Below are 12,263 nucleotides of genomic sequence, written 5' to 3'. Positions count from 1 at the left end.
AGGCAAACTGAAATTTTCAGCAATCAGTTGTCTGAAAAAGTGCATGTTAAGTGGGATTGCTTATAACTGTACCTGGAAAACTGCGTATGTTCAGAGGCAATAAAGAGATAAATAATCATTTTACATTCTTAGAAATCCTTCTTGAGATACATACTGCCCATGGAAGTGGTAGAGTCACCGTCCCTGAAGGTGTTTAAGGAAAATGTAGATGTAGCACTGAAGGACATGGTTTAGTGGGCAATACTGGTGTAGCTGGACAGCTGGACTAGAAGATCCTAGTGGTCTTTTCTAACACATTCACATATTTCCACACATTCATTACTCCTTCCCCTCACTTACATCTACAGAAGTTCAAAGTCCTGACATCTCATGGTTACCTCAGTCTTCTGGGTGTCTGAAAGATCAGAAGAGGTGATCTTTAAAGCTCATTCACAGTGAGAGAAGCAAGGATAAAGTCGCTCCACCTGTAATAACAAAAGGATTTTAAAAGTGCCGCTTTGTAAAATTAACCAAAAAATAATAATAATAATAATAATAATAATAGGAAAGTCTTCTATTTGATACAGAGTAACCGTAATGAATCACACAGATTCATTATAGGTCAAATGCAGGCCATTTTCAGTATTTACAAGCCTTTCTATCACCATGAAGGCTCAGAAAAAGACAAAGCCCCCAAACTCGTAAGATTTTATACTTTTAAGTAGAACTTTCCTTTGACCAGTATTTCCTCCCAAGGCCAAATCAGAAAACAGATGAACCAAATACTGGCAGAACTGGCTAAATGGGAAATTCTTGATTCATGACCTCATTAGTTTATCTTTAAAAAAAAAAAAAAAAAAAAAAAAAAAGATTAAATGATGTATCATAAATCATGAGAAAACCATTACATACTGGATACAGAATAACCATCAAGGCTTCAGTAATACCGGAGTTGGGAGAGGTTCTTTCTCTCTAATTACATTGTAGTCTGAGCTGCAAGTCAGACTCAGAGAAACACATACAGGATTCAGCAATGAATGTTAGTGGTAACCAAACCAACTGGAGGTCTGTATATGTAGGTGGTATTAAAAACACCTTAGAACATCTGTGCCTATAATGCAGAAAGCGAGTGGGTTCTTATTGTATCTAGGAAGTTCAGCAGACTCAGGTGTGGCAAATGTCTAGTCTTAAAGCATCTCTTTCCTTTTCACTTACCTTTTTCAAGACATACTTTCTTCCTTACTACTTATCTCTAGGAGAAATTCTGGCTATTCATTAATTCTACTATAATATCTGAGGTGATGTTATAGATTGAAATTACATGGTGGGAGAAAATAGAAGGGAAGAATAAACAGGACTTTTACTTTTTGATGGAAGTGGGCTTGCTGGTTCTATGCTAGTTTTCAAAGGACAGTGACAGACTGGCAGCTTAAAGGAAACAGGTCTCAACAGCGCACTTTACTGCACCGAATGTTTTGTGTCACGTAAAGCACTTTCATACCATCTGTGCTCCAACAGCAAAAGGTCGCTCTGTCTCAGGCAGTGCCCTTTGTCTTTCCATAGTCAACAGAAGTCAGTGGAGATGGATCAATTATAAAACTTGTCTCTGGCTGGAAACATACAGAGCATCAGCTTCTCCTCTGAACCCTCTCAGCATTCCTAACATCCCACAATCTGTCAAGAGAATGAGTGCAGCTCCACAGACAGGCAAACACACAGACAAGTATAAGATGGATTTGACTCTTGCATTGGATCCATTTTTTGCTTAATAGTGAGTTGACTTGCTAAAAAAAAAAAAAAAAAAAAAAAAAACAAAAAAAAAAAAAAAAAAAACAAGCAATGGAGGGATGGAGGGAAAGGGCAAGCAACTGAGAGGCAATTATGCTTCTCATTAGCAATTGCCATGGAAGTTCATTATAGTCAGAAGAAGGTAAAAATATTTTAACAAGGAAAACAAAGATTGCACATCTTTGAACATTTATTTTAAAAACAGACTTTGTAAGGACAGCTTATTTCTAAAATGAAGACAGGTAATGCATACACTATCTGCAAATTAAATAGAGACCAAGAGCAAAATTAGAAAGGAGAATATCTTGATTACATCAAATTGCCTTCTTGAAGCAGTAATGTTTGTCATTACTAAATAATTATATAGTACAGGAATATGGGCAATCATTAATGCTAATCTTTACTTAAGTAAAATAAAGCACCATTCCTTATACAACCATCAGACTTAGTTTTTGTACTACTATGATTCTGTATGTATATGGCAAGGAGAGCAACTGAGTTGCCACAGTCTTTTTATTGCTAAGGCTTAGAGAGAAAGACCTAAAAATAGTAAAACAGACCCCTCCATGCAGCTAGCCATAAATGTAATCATTGTTTTCAGTGCTGTCAACTGATACTCAATGCTTTCTCATTATCATCACCGTTTCATGGATTTTTCTTATTTTAATGAATTTCTATGGTCAGGCACACATCTATTTTCTTGGCTATCTTGCTTCATTATTCAGATGGAATCACAGTCTTTTAATTTAAAACATTATTATTAAGAGTCACACATGAAAGTCTTATCTGAAAGATATATTGTTTTGGCAGTAGATGTAAATCTAAATGCTACTGCCTAGGTACTTGATTGTATACTTTAATGGAAGATTTTGCATAAATTTTAGGCACAAAAAAGAAAAGCACTTACCAGCATTTATCATTTAAATTACTAGCAAATTTAAAGATTATTAATACATTTCTTTTTCCTCAATAAGGTCAAAACAAGCACAGAAGTTAGCTTATAAAGTCTCTGTCCTTGGAATATATTAAAGCAGCAATATTCCAAAAGGACTATTATTGTATCTATCTTGAAGAACGTGCACTTGCAGCCTGGAAGGCCAAATATATACTGGGCTGCATCAAAAGCCAGCAGGGCAAGGGAGGTGATTGCCCTTCTCTGCTCTGCCCTCATGGGGCCCCATCTGGAGCAGTACATACAGACCTGGAGCCCCCAGTACAAGAAAGACTTGGAGCTGCTGGAACACATCCAGAGGAGGGCCACAAGGATGATCAGAGGGCAGCAGTATCTCTCCTAGAAAAGCCAAAGGATTTGGTCTTAATCAGCTTGGAGAAAAGGTTCAGTGGAGACCCCACTGCAGCCTTCTGGCTTTAAAGAGGGCTTGTGAACAAGACAGAAACAGACATTTCATGCAATATGGTATTGATAGGGCAAGGAGGAATGGTTCTACACCAAAAGAGGAGAGATTTATGTTAGATGTTAGAAAGAGATTCTGTACTCAGAGGGCAGTGAGGCACTGGCACGGCTGCCAAGAGAAGCTGTGGATGCCCCATCCCTGGAGGTGGTTAAGGCTGGGTTGGATGAGCCCTGGACAGCCTGAGCTGGTGGGGGGCAGCCCTGCACACAACACTGGGTTGGGGCTGTGTGGGCTTTAAGGTGCTTTCCAGCTCAAACCATTCTAATGATTCTGTGATCTTGCAGTCTTTTCTGGTTTCTTTCAATAGGTAGGTTTATACAGTGCTGAACCAGCCCATAAACCATTCATACACTTCCACTTTAGTTAACTATGTAAACATTCACAGGCTATTTGTCTGAATATACTGTTTTCTTTGGGATTCAATGAGGTGCTGTCATCACTTGTACTGACTGGACCATAAGAACACACTCTACATAAACTCTAAGCAGGGCACTTCAGACACTAATCTGTCAAAATTATGTTTTAGTTTTGAATCTTACAGGTATATGATTTTTTCTTCAGCTCAGTATGATGTAGTTGACAGTATTTTACTAAAAATCCTGGACTTTATTGAATAATTTTTATACCATCCCTCAGGCTGACCAACAAACGGACATGACAAGTTCATCCATACATCAGGTGAGGATGTGTCATGTTGTTTAATACTTGAGGAGCTCCAAGATACTCAAACCTCAGCTGTTCAGAGACGGCATGTCCTTTACTAGTCATTGTCCTGGCAGACACCTTGATCCAGTGACCTCTGCAATGCTGCAGAGATCCCTTTAAGGCTGGGTATTTTCTATGGTAATGTATCCTGAATAGGCATGAAGTCAGAAAGTCATTCATGCTAACAGGATCTTCTAAAATATGCAAGAAAACTCTCTGGCCCCTTAGTCCTTCCCAAAGGGCAATATAATGCAGATTTTAAGTGTCAGTCTATCAAACTCACATATTGCTACCCACATAAAGGCAGCAAATATGCTCTGAAGACAAGGTCATGAAGTACTCTGCTTTCTATTAACAAGTACCACCAGTAAGACAGACATAATTTTGTCATCTCACCATGTAACCAATCCATATCTAATACACAGCTTTTGTTATTATTAATTTTAACTGTTTTTACATTTGACCACTGTCATGGGTCTGTCTGTTGTCCATCTTCTGGTTTTAAGTCTGTTAGAATGAAAGGCAGTTAAACAGATGTTCACACAGCGAGTGATCATTTGAGCATTTCCCCATCTGTAGACAGCTCAATTAAAATTGTCTATAGACATCAACAGTGCTGTTATGTATGTTCTTCCTCAGCTTAAAACAGGAGCTCGTTCCGATTTTTTTGCCATCTTGCACCTTTTCCAACCTCAAAATCTGTGCTTGAAGATATCCGCTGATCTAGTTTTCTGACAGCTTAACAAAATGTCATTATGTGATTTATCAAAGTGATGTGAGTTTAGCAAAGAGTCACCCTAAGCTCCATCATAAAAAGTTAGGATTTAGAAATGTAAAACCAAAATGCAGATAGACTTGGCGTGCATCATTCTGGCATAATCTTTGCTTCCATTAATATCAAATAACAGAGTGAACCGTTTGTTTTGTTGTTTTTTTTTTTTTAATTCAGATATTTAGGACTTCTCATCAAAGTTTAGAAGTCTTAACTATATTGAGAAGGATTAATAATTTAAAAAATTGTTTTACATTCATATAACAGAATTCATCCAAAGAGTTTTATCAAAATTCCTATCTATTGTATTTATTTTTAAATTTATTTAATTATATTGGAACCTTTTAACTTGATGTTAACAAAGTCACACAGATGCTGAACTTCAATCAGAAAATTCATAAGTTTTGTTAAGACACTGAGGCAGAAGAACCTATTGGAGGATTATACTTAATTACATTTCCACAAGATATCTCAAAAGTTGACCTTTACCAATTGCTTCTTTTATCACATATTACAAGAATTACATTACTTCCTTAGGTTATAGCTGAATTAGATTCTATCAGCTGAAACCACTCAATTTCTAATTCTGTCAAACTCAGTGGACTCTAGGGAGGAAAGTTTTAACTAGCAATTAATAGGGTCAATTACATTGGAGCAAGGGGAAAGCAAGTTGATACTTAGGTGAAGTAAGTACAATTACAATAAATGGGGGGGAAAGTTTCAGAGTTTTAAAATGAGGTCCTGAAAATGACGGCAATTACAATATATTTGATAAATTTGTGTCCTGCTTTGAACACGGTAGTGTTAGAAACCAAGCACATCTAGCTGAATTAATCTACTGTCTGCTATAGTAGATAGGGTTAATACAGCAAAACTCAGCAGATTCCATTTTGAAAGGCACAGCTGATAAGCATTCCGATTTGGGATTTTATTCATTGTAATGCAGTGATACTAACCAGTAGCTTAATGAACTGCTGCACTGCGTAAGTCATGACTTTATCTAAATACAAGACTGTGAATTAAAATCTCTATCCACCACACTGTATAAAATCATTCTGGAGTAGTTTTTTCATCTTAATTGCATTATTGTAATAGTGCTCAGAAACTTGCCTTGTACTGAAGAAATATAAAGTAGTACGTAGTCCTTTCACTACAGAGCTTTCAGTATAAATAGGCAAAATGAATACATTGGGGGGGAAAAAAAGTATTTTGGAAAATAATTGAGGTGCTGCTTAATTTGACAAATTGTAGCAGTTTAAATCCTTTCAGAAACTTGTTCAGCTATTCCAGGCAATTGCAATCCACTTGTGTAGCAATTTAACAGTTTCTATCTTCTATCATCTGCCCTTTCATTTGTGATTGAGCATCTCTGAAAATACTTCAGCAAATAGTTGTTTCATCTTATTCGTACATTTGGGTAACACATAGGAAAGGTTGAAGGGTTGACTTTGTTGTGGGCTTTGTGGTTTTTTTTTTCTTCCAAGCTGTGCCTAAAGCAAATCAAGTAGTAAATCAAATATCCTACCTAGATTTTGAAAGATAATCACTGGGAGATGACATTCATTCATCCAGAAGAGCAGCTTTGCACCTTTACATACCAGCTTCTGTCCCTAGAGGAAAGCACAGGAAAGAAATAAAAAACAACTTTACATTGATTTGAAGATGGTCTGTACTCTCTTCATTTTCTTTGTATACTCTTGAATAGAAGGGTAATGCCAACAATTCTGGTAACTGGATTGCTACAGACATTTGTGCTGTACACAGGGAGCTGCATAGCTAGAGAAAAAGTGCCATAGTTTAACAGTTTCTCCCATAGAAGGGTAGGTCATAATGTTGCAAAATATTGAGAAGGTATACATTCTGCAGCTTATTTTCTGATGGAGAAGAAAAGGAGATAACACAAAAAGGTTTAGTAGAGACTTTTTGTACCTTGAACTCATCTGAAGTGCTGAGATAACTTGCAGACTTTGGCATCTCTCATTCAGTTGTTCACTCACAAGACACACACACAGAATGACTCACATTAAGGGAAAGCTTTTATACTCCAATGTGGTGTGAGTTCTGGTACAGCAGTGTTATAACTATGATGACTCTCCATCTCACTCTCAATTGAAGAAAGGCAAAGCTAAAAGCGGAGACAAGTGGAACAAACAATGATCCTGAAGGATGGAAATGCTTGAGGTCACAGGCCAACCACATTATAGAAACCATCACTAAATGAGAAATTGCAATTTTTCTCAGCTGTGTAACAGCAAGTTGCATATGACCCTTTTGAGTTCTTGGCTATAACTATGTTTCTTTTTCCATAATTATGACAATGCCACTGGATTCAGTCTGCCATCACCCGAAGACAAACACTTGGCACGTGTGCTGCAGAACAAGTCAACAACTAAGAAAAAACATTTCGGCCTTGTTCTCCAAGGTTAAAAGCATTATTCAAGTCTATTAACCATCTGGCAAAAGCTTTCCAGCTTGGTTGCAAGTATTCTACAACATAAAATTGAATGTTGTTTGCGTTATGTCTTAAATATCACTACTGTGAACCAACAGAAATAAAATTTTTTCATGTCACCACCCAGATTCCTTTCAGGGACAGCCAACAAACATGCTGGTTTTCAGTCAGACCTTTGCTAAGGCCTCAAGCGGAGTCACGTCAGGGCACTACTGTTGAAAATAGCTTCAAATTTCAAAGACAGATACTGCATATATTTTGCCATGAATCTGTCACCATCCCTTTTCAGTCTCTTTCCATTGTTGACTGCTTCAGTATCCAAGTGACAATGAATACTGCAATTTTAACAACTTCATGGCCTCATCAATTCTGCAACAGGACTCATCCTTCGTTACTAAAATTGTGCTTGCAGATACATCTACGACTTCCAAAGGGACTCCTCTGTAATTTAGCTAGCATAGCTAAAGCACAAATTTGTTACTCTGGGCCTCAAAAACTGAGTATGCCTTGTAGTGAGTACAAAATCTAGATTAGAGGATTTTGCTTGTGCATCTCAATTCTAAACAGACCTAAATGAAATGATTTATCTTCAAATATAATCAAATTAGCAGTGGATATTAAAATTCACTAACTTTATCAAGCTTAGGATTCTTCTCCCCTACGATAAACATCTGGGAGCAGCCAGTACAAACGCAGCCCTGAAAATTACACATGAAACACATATCTAATATTTAAGCATAAGTCTGTCACAACAATATGAATTTTACTCAAGAAAACATGAATTTTGAAATCTCATCCGTCAACTACCTTCACACAGGCACTTTAAAAAACAAATAAAGAGCAACAACAAAAACTGCACAGTACCATTTGGTTATGCTTTAGAAACAAACAAACAAACAAAAAAGCATTCCTAAAAAAGCTTTTAGAATGTTTAGAAAGGGATCAGAAAACCAGCACTCACATAAATTCATTATCCATTTCAAAACGAGTTTTTCAGAAGTAATAAAACAGAAATAAATCAAATGTCCCGTTAGATTTCACTCTAGGAATTACACTCTCTTATATGCTTTTGACTCTACCCTTTTGACAGCTAAAAATAGAGTTGCATTACTGAAACTGATAATGTACCTTGAAAATTGTTTTCAGACATCATACAGGAAATACTGATTTATTTTAATGCATTAGCTTTACAGCAGAAACATTACTGAATATAGATTATTTTGTGTCCATGAATGTTGTCAAGCTGTGCCTTAAGCTTTACATTTCCAGTTTCCATTTTAAATGAACTTTTTTAGCAGGGGTGTTGGAACCAGATGATCTTCAGAGATCATACCGTACAGTTCTGACTGCAGTTTATCTCAGAGGCAGCACAAGAGCTGAAATCAATAAGCTTTACAGGTTTGAACCCTGGGCCAATCTCCTTTGATGTGTTTCCCACACACGAAAACTATTCCTTCCTACTTGAAAGCAGACATCAGTAAGAACAGTGCCAGACTTAGAACCTGTAGTACCTGTTTCTTCACCAGATTTTTTAGGGGAAGACACTGGAGCCAGTGATACAAAGCCAAAGAAATCTTTCATTTGAGCCTGTGTGTCCTCCCTGATGTTCCCAGGCTGTTACCCTTTGTGGCACTGGGAAGAGTTATATATATATATATATATATGTGTGTGTGTGTGTGTGTATAAATATTTATTTATTTATTTATTTATTTATTTATTTTTAAGGTAAAAGAATGTGAAAAGCCACATCCCATACTATGTGAAGAGCCAGCTATACTACAACTACAATGCTTGCGTTACATAACTTTGCTATAGCATAGCATGTAAAAATTTGAACTAACAAAGACTACTACTGGAGTGGCACTAACACAGCTCTGCCTCTTGTCATTACTATTCATTTGGAGCCAGCTTGGGCTTAAAACTCTTCAGGCTTTGATATTTGGCTTTCCCCTATTAGAAATTGAAATTAGAAATTGACTTGTTCTGTATGGGAGCCAAAAGTGCATGCACAGCATTGATTCTAAGAGGATCAGAGACCTAGAGTAAAACAAGAAGCTAAAAGATGATGTAGTCACAGCAAAAGGGCAGCACATTCTCAGGACAAAAGGTGAAAGGGGGAAAAGAAAGAGTGAAAACGTGACAAGATAAGGTGTATGATGCATACTAGTTCACAGCCTCCTAAAGGTTTTTCCAAGGTCTCTTACCAAAGGGAGAATAACTGAAGCTGCTCTTATGCATTGCTCACTGGGAACAGAATCTGGGAAAGACACTAGAGAGGCAACACAGGGTTCAGAAAAAAGAGCATCCTGTGCACATGATAGGTAAGAGTGGTGAAGTCAAATTGCCATCCATCAAGACCTGTGGGTAAAATGGAATTAAATATAAGACTTGTGCATCTCAGATAATCTTTGCTGTATCTTGTAAATCATAGACCAAAAGTTAAATAAAAATACTTGATTTCTGAATTATTTTTTCCACAATCCTTAATACATTAGTAACAGCATAAAATTGGATATAGAAATATCCAATCATAAAATTGGAATATAGGAAATGAGACTTAAGACATCTGTTTTACGTACACTGATGTTGGAGTTTCAACCACAAAATTCCTTTAGTAATTGTAACTGAAAGGAATAGAATTTGAAGAGTTAAAAAAAAAAAACAAAAACCTGCAGACTGACAATTCTAGTTGAAAAAAAAATTGTTTAAAATATCCTCAGAATAAACTCTGAATTAGAAGTGACACACTGACGGATTATAATTTATTCTCTGACATTGAGCTAAGTAGGATTCTGTTGCCTAGAAATGTAAAGGAAACAATTCTAAACATCCAAAGAGCAGATTTCAAAGGAAATCCACAAAAACTGATAATATGCCTGGCAAGTCCTAATTCAGCACAGTAAGTTTTTGTATAATTCATTTTGCTGCTCAATCTGAAATAAAAATCATCACATTGCAAAAACACACTGGCTAAACAAGCAAAAATCCTAGTCTTTTGGGGAGGACAAGTAGACTATTGGTTTGCATACACACATGTACCTGGCAAGCATTAAATAAAGACCCTGCAAGGCCCAAAATACCCTACACACTCTACATAACAAAGTAATGTATTGTTTACATGAGATCAAAAAATAGGAAAAACAAAGGAGATTAAAATGGCCATGCAACTAGAATTCATGTCTCCTTGTTTGCTTTCATTGGGCCATTCTTTGTTATTTTCCCCACAGAATCCTGCTACACTTTTTGGTCAAAGGAATCATGCTCGCTGAACAGGCAGATACTATTATTTTTTCTTGACTAATATTCTTTCCACCATGCCTTATTCATCAAAATTACACTTTTCCTCATGGTCCTTTTCAGTGCTGTTCAGCACTGTAAACTTCAGAAACACAGCAAAAGCCTCTTCCCAAAACACTGTGAGACTGTGGCACATTTCTCATTTTGAAGATGGAAGACACTGTCATCAGTATCTACTAACTGCATGATCTCAGCTTAAGAGCATGGCCTCAGTTGCCAGAGAATGAGGGAATGCACACTGCTTTATTTTTACTTAGAGAACACCGCTCCTGGATATCAGTTTTTCAAGGCAACTTTCCATTTCTGTAAGTCAGACACAGCCTCTCACAAGGCAAGCATGGAAGATGTCTGAGAGTGAAACAAGTTTCACTGAATTGAATTCAGAGATCATCAACCTCTTTCTGTCCCAGTACCACTTAAAATTCTTTTAGGAGCCATCATCACCTCAATACACAGGTTTAATACTCCTGAACCACTAACACCACCATCTTTCACTGAGCTAACGGTATTGAAAAAAGTACTGTAAGATGTAAATTCCTCTGGGCCTATTTCTAGTAGAATATTGACACGTTTTCTCACTGGGTGTCACAGCTTTTAGCTGATAAGTGAAAAACCTAGGGATGGTAAACACTTTCACAGTTACAATTATCTACATGCAACCTGCCCTTCCCTCCACCACTTTATTTGTACAGTTTGCAGTGCTTCCTCAGAAAGAAAGACTTCCTGTTCTGGGATGGCCATGCGTTTTCCTCCTCCCTGCCATTTCCAATTCTCCTTCTCCCAAAGTTTCGAAGACTTTCTCAGACTGATGTAAGATTTTTATACATGCCAAATTCACAGAGTTTTCCTTATTCCAGCCACTCTCTATCTTAGAGAGGCACAAATTCAGTGTGACACACTTTTTTTGCACACAGCTGCAAAAAGTCAATAATCACATCGTACAGTATAAGGCATGGGGATTATTTTAGATGTTATCATCTGAGTGTAACCATTCTGAAATTTATTCATCTCCAAGGTACTAGGTAGTAATACCAGAATGACAGCAGTGCTTGTCCTATAAAAGCCATCATTGTAGGAGTGGGATGTTGTTTCAACATACTCAATGCTTCAAAAAGTTTTCCTAAATTAGACTTTTTACCTTCGGTTACACAAATCAAGATTCCTTTCAGCCATACAGGGGAATTTAAGTTAAATGGACATATTAGCAATGGTAATAGAAATAGTTTGCAGGAAATTCAAAGGCTCATTAAAATCAACAGGATGCAGAAGATACTAAATTCTCTTGACTGTATAGTAATAGCAATGCTAGTTTGACTACTTTTTTAAATTAGTTATTGAATAGTCACACTATTGTGATAGAGTAGTACTCATTCTATTCAGAGATCTGCACACTCCAACTAAAATACTTGTTCTGCTTGCATGACAAATATCACTATTATCTAGCATTATGGGTAAAAGAAGGTATATATAAATGAATACATAAAGTTTAACTTCAAAGTTAATCTTAGATTTGCACTGAAGATGTATACAATTAACTTTGCACTGTTATTTTAAAGACTTTCTCCAAATGCACATAATGAATGACATTGAGGGTCTGAACACAATTCCAATAACAGTAATATTGTGCATGATTCACTCATCCCTGACCAAAACACGGCAGTGCAAGAAGCACATAACTGCAGAACTTTTACATGTTTCCAAGTTAGTTCTTGCAAGTGATTTCATACTTTAGACATGTCAACAGCCAGGATCAAAATGCTCACAGACAGTACTGGTGATTACACAAGTCATTTAGGAACATAAAGTAATGAAAGAAGTACTGTGTAGTTTTTAGTATGGCATTTACCTCATTATG

At 36.7% G+C, this 12,263-nt stretch overlaps 1 protein-coding gene across 4 annotated transcripts in view; it reads left to right on the top strand.

Annotated features, from left to right (window-relative positions):
- HTR1F (5-hydroxytryptamine receptor 1F) overlaps window positions 1-12,263 on the top strand; it is a 109,722-nt gene that overhangs the window by 53,111 nt on the left and 44,348 nt on the right. The window lies entirely within an intron of this gene.

This window comes from Coturnix japonica, chromosome 1 (assembly GCF_001577835.2).
Source record: "Coturnix japonica isolate 7356 chromosome 1, Coturnix japonica 2.1, whole genome shotgun sequence".
Taxonomy (NCBI): domain Eukaryota; kingdom Metazoa; phylum Chordata; class Aves; order Galliformes; family Phasianidae; genus Coturnix; species Coturnix japonica.
This window is presented reverse-complemented; position numbering and strand designations above follow the sequence as displayed.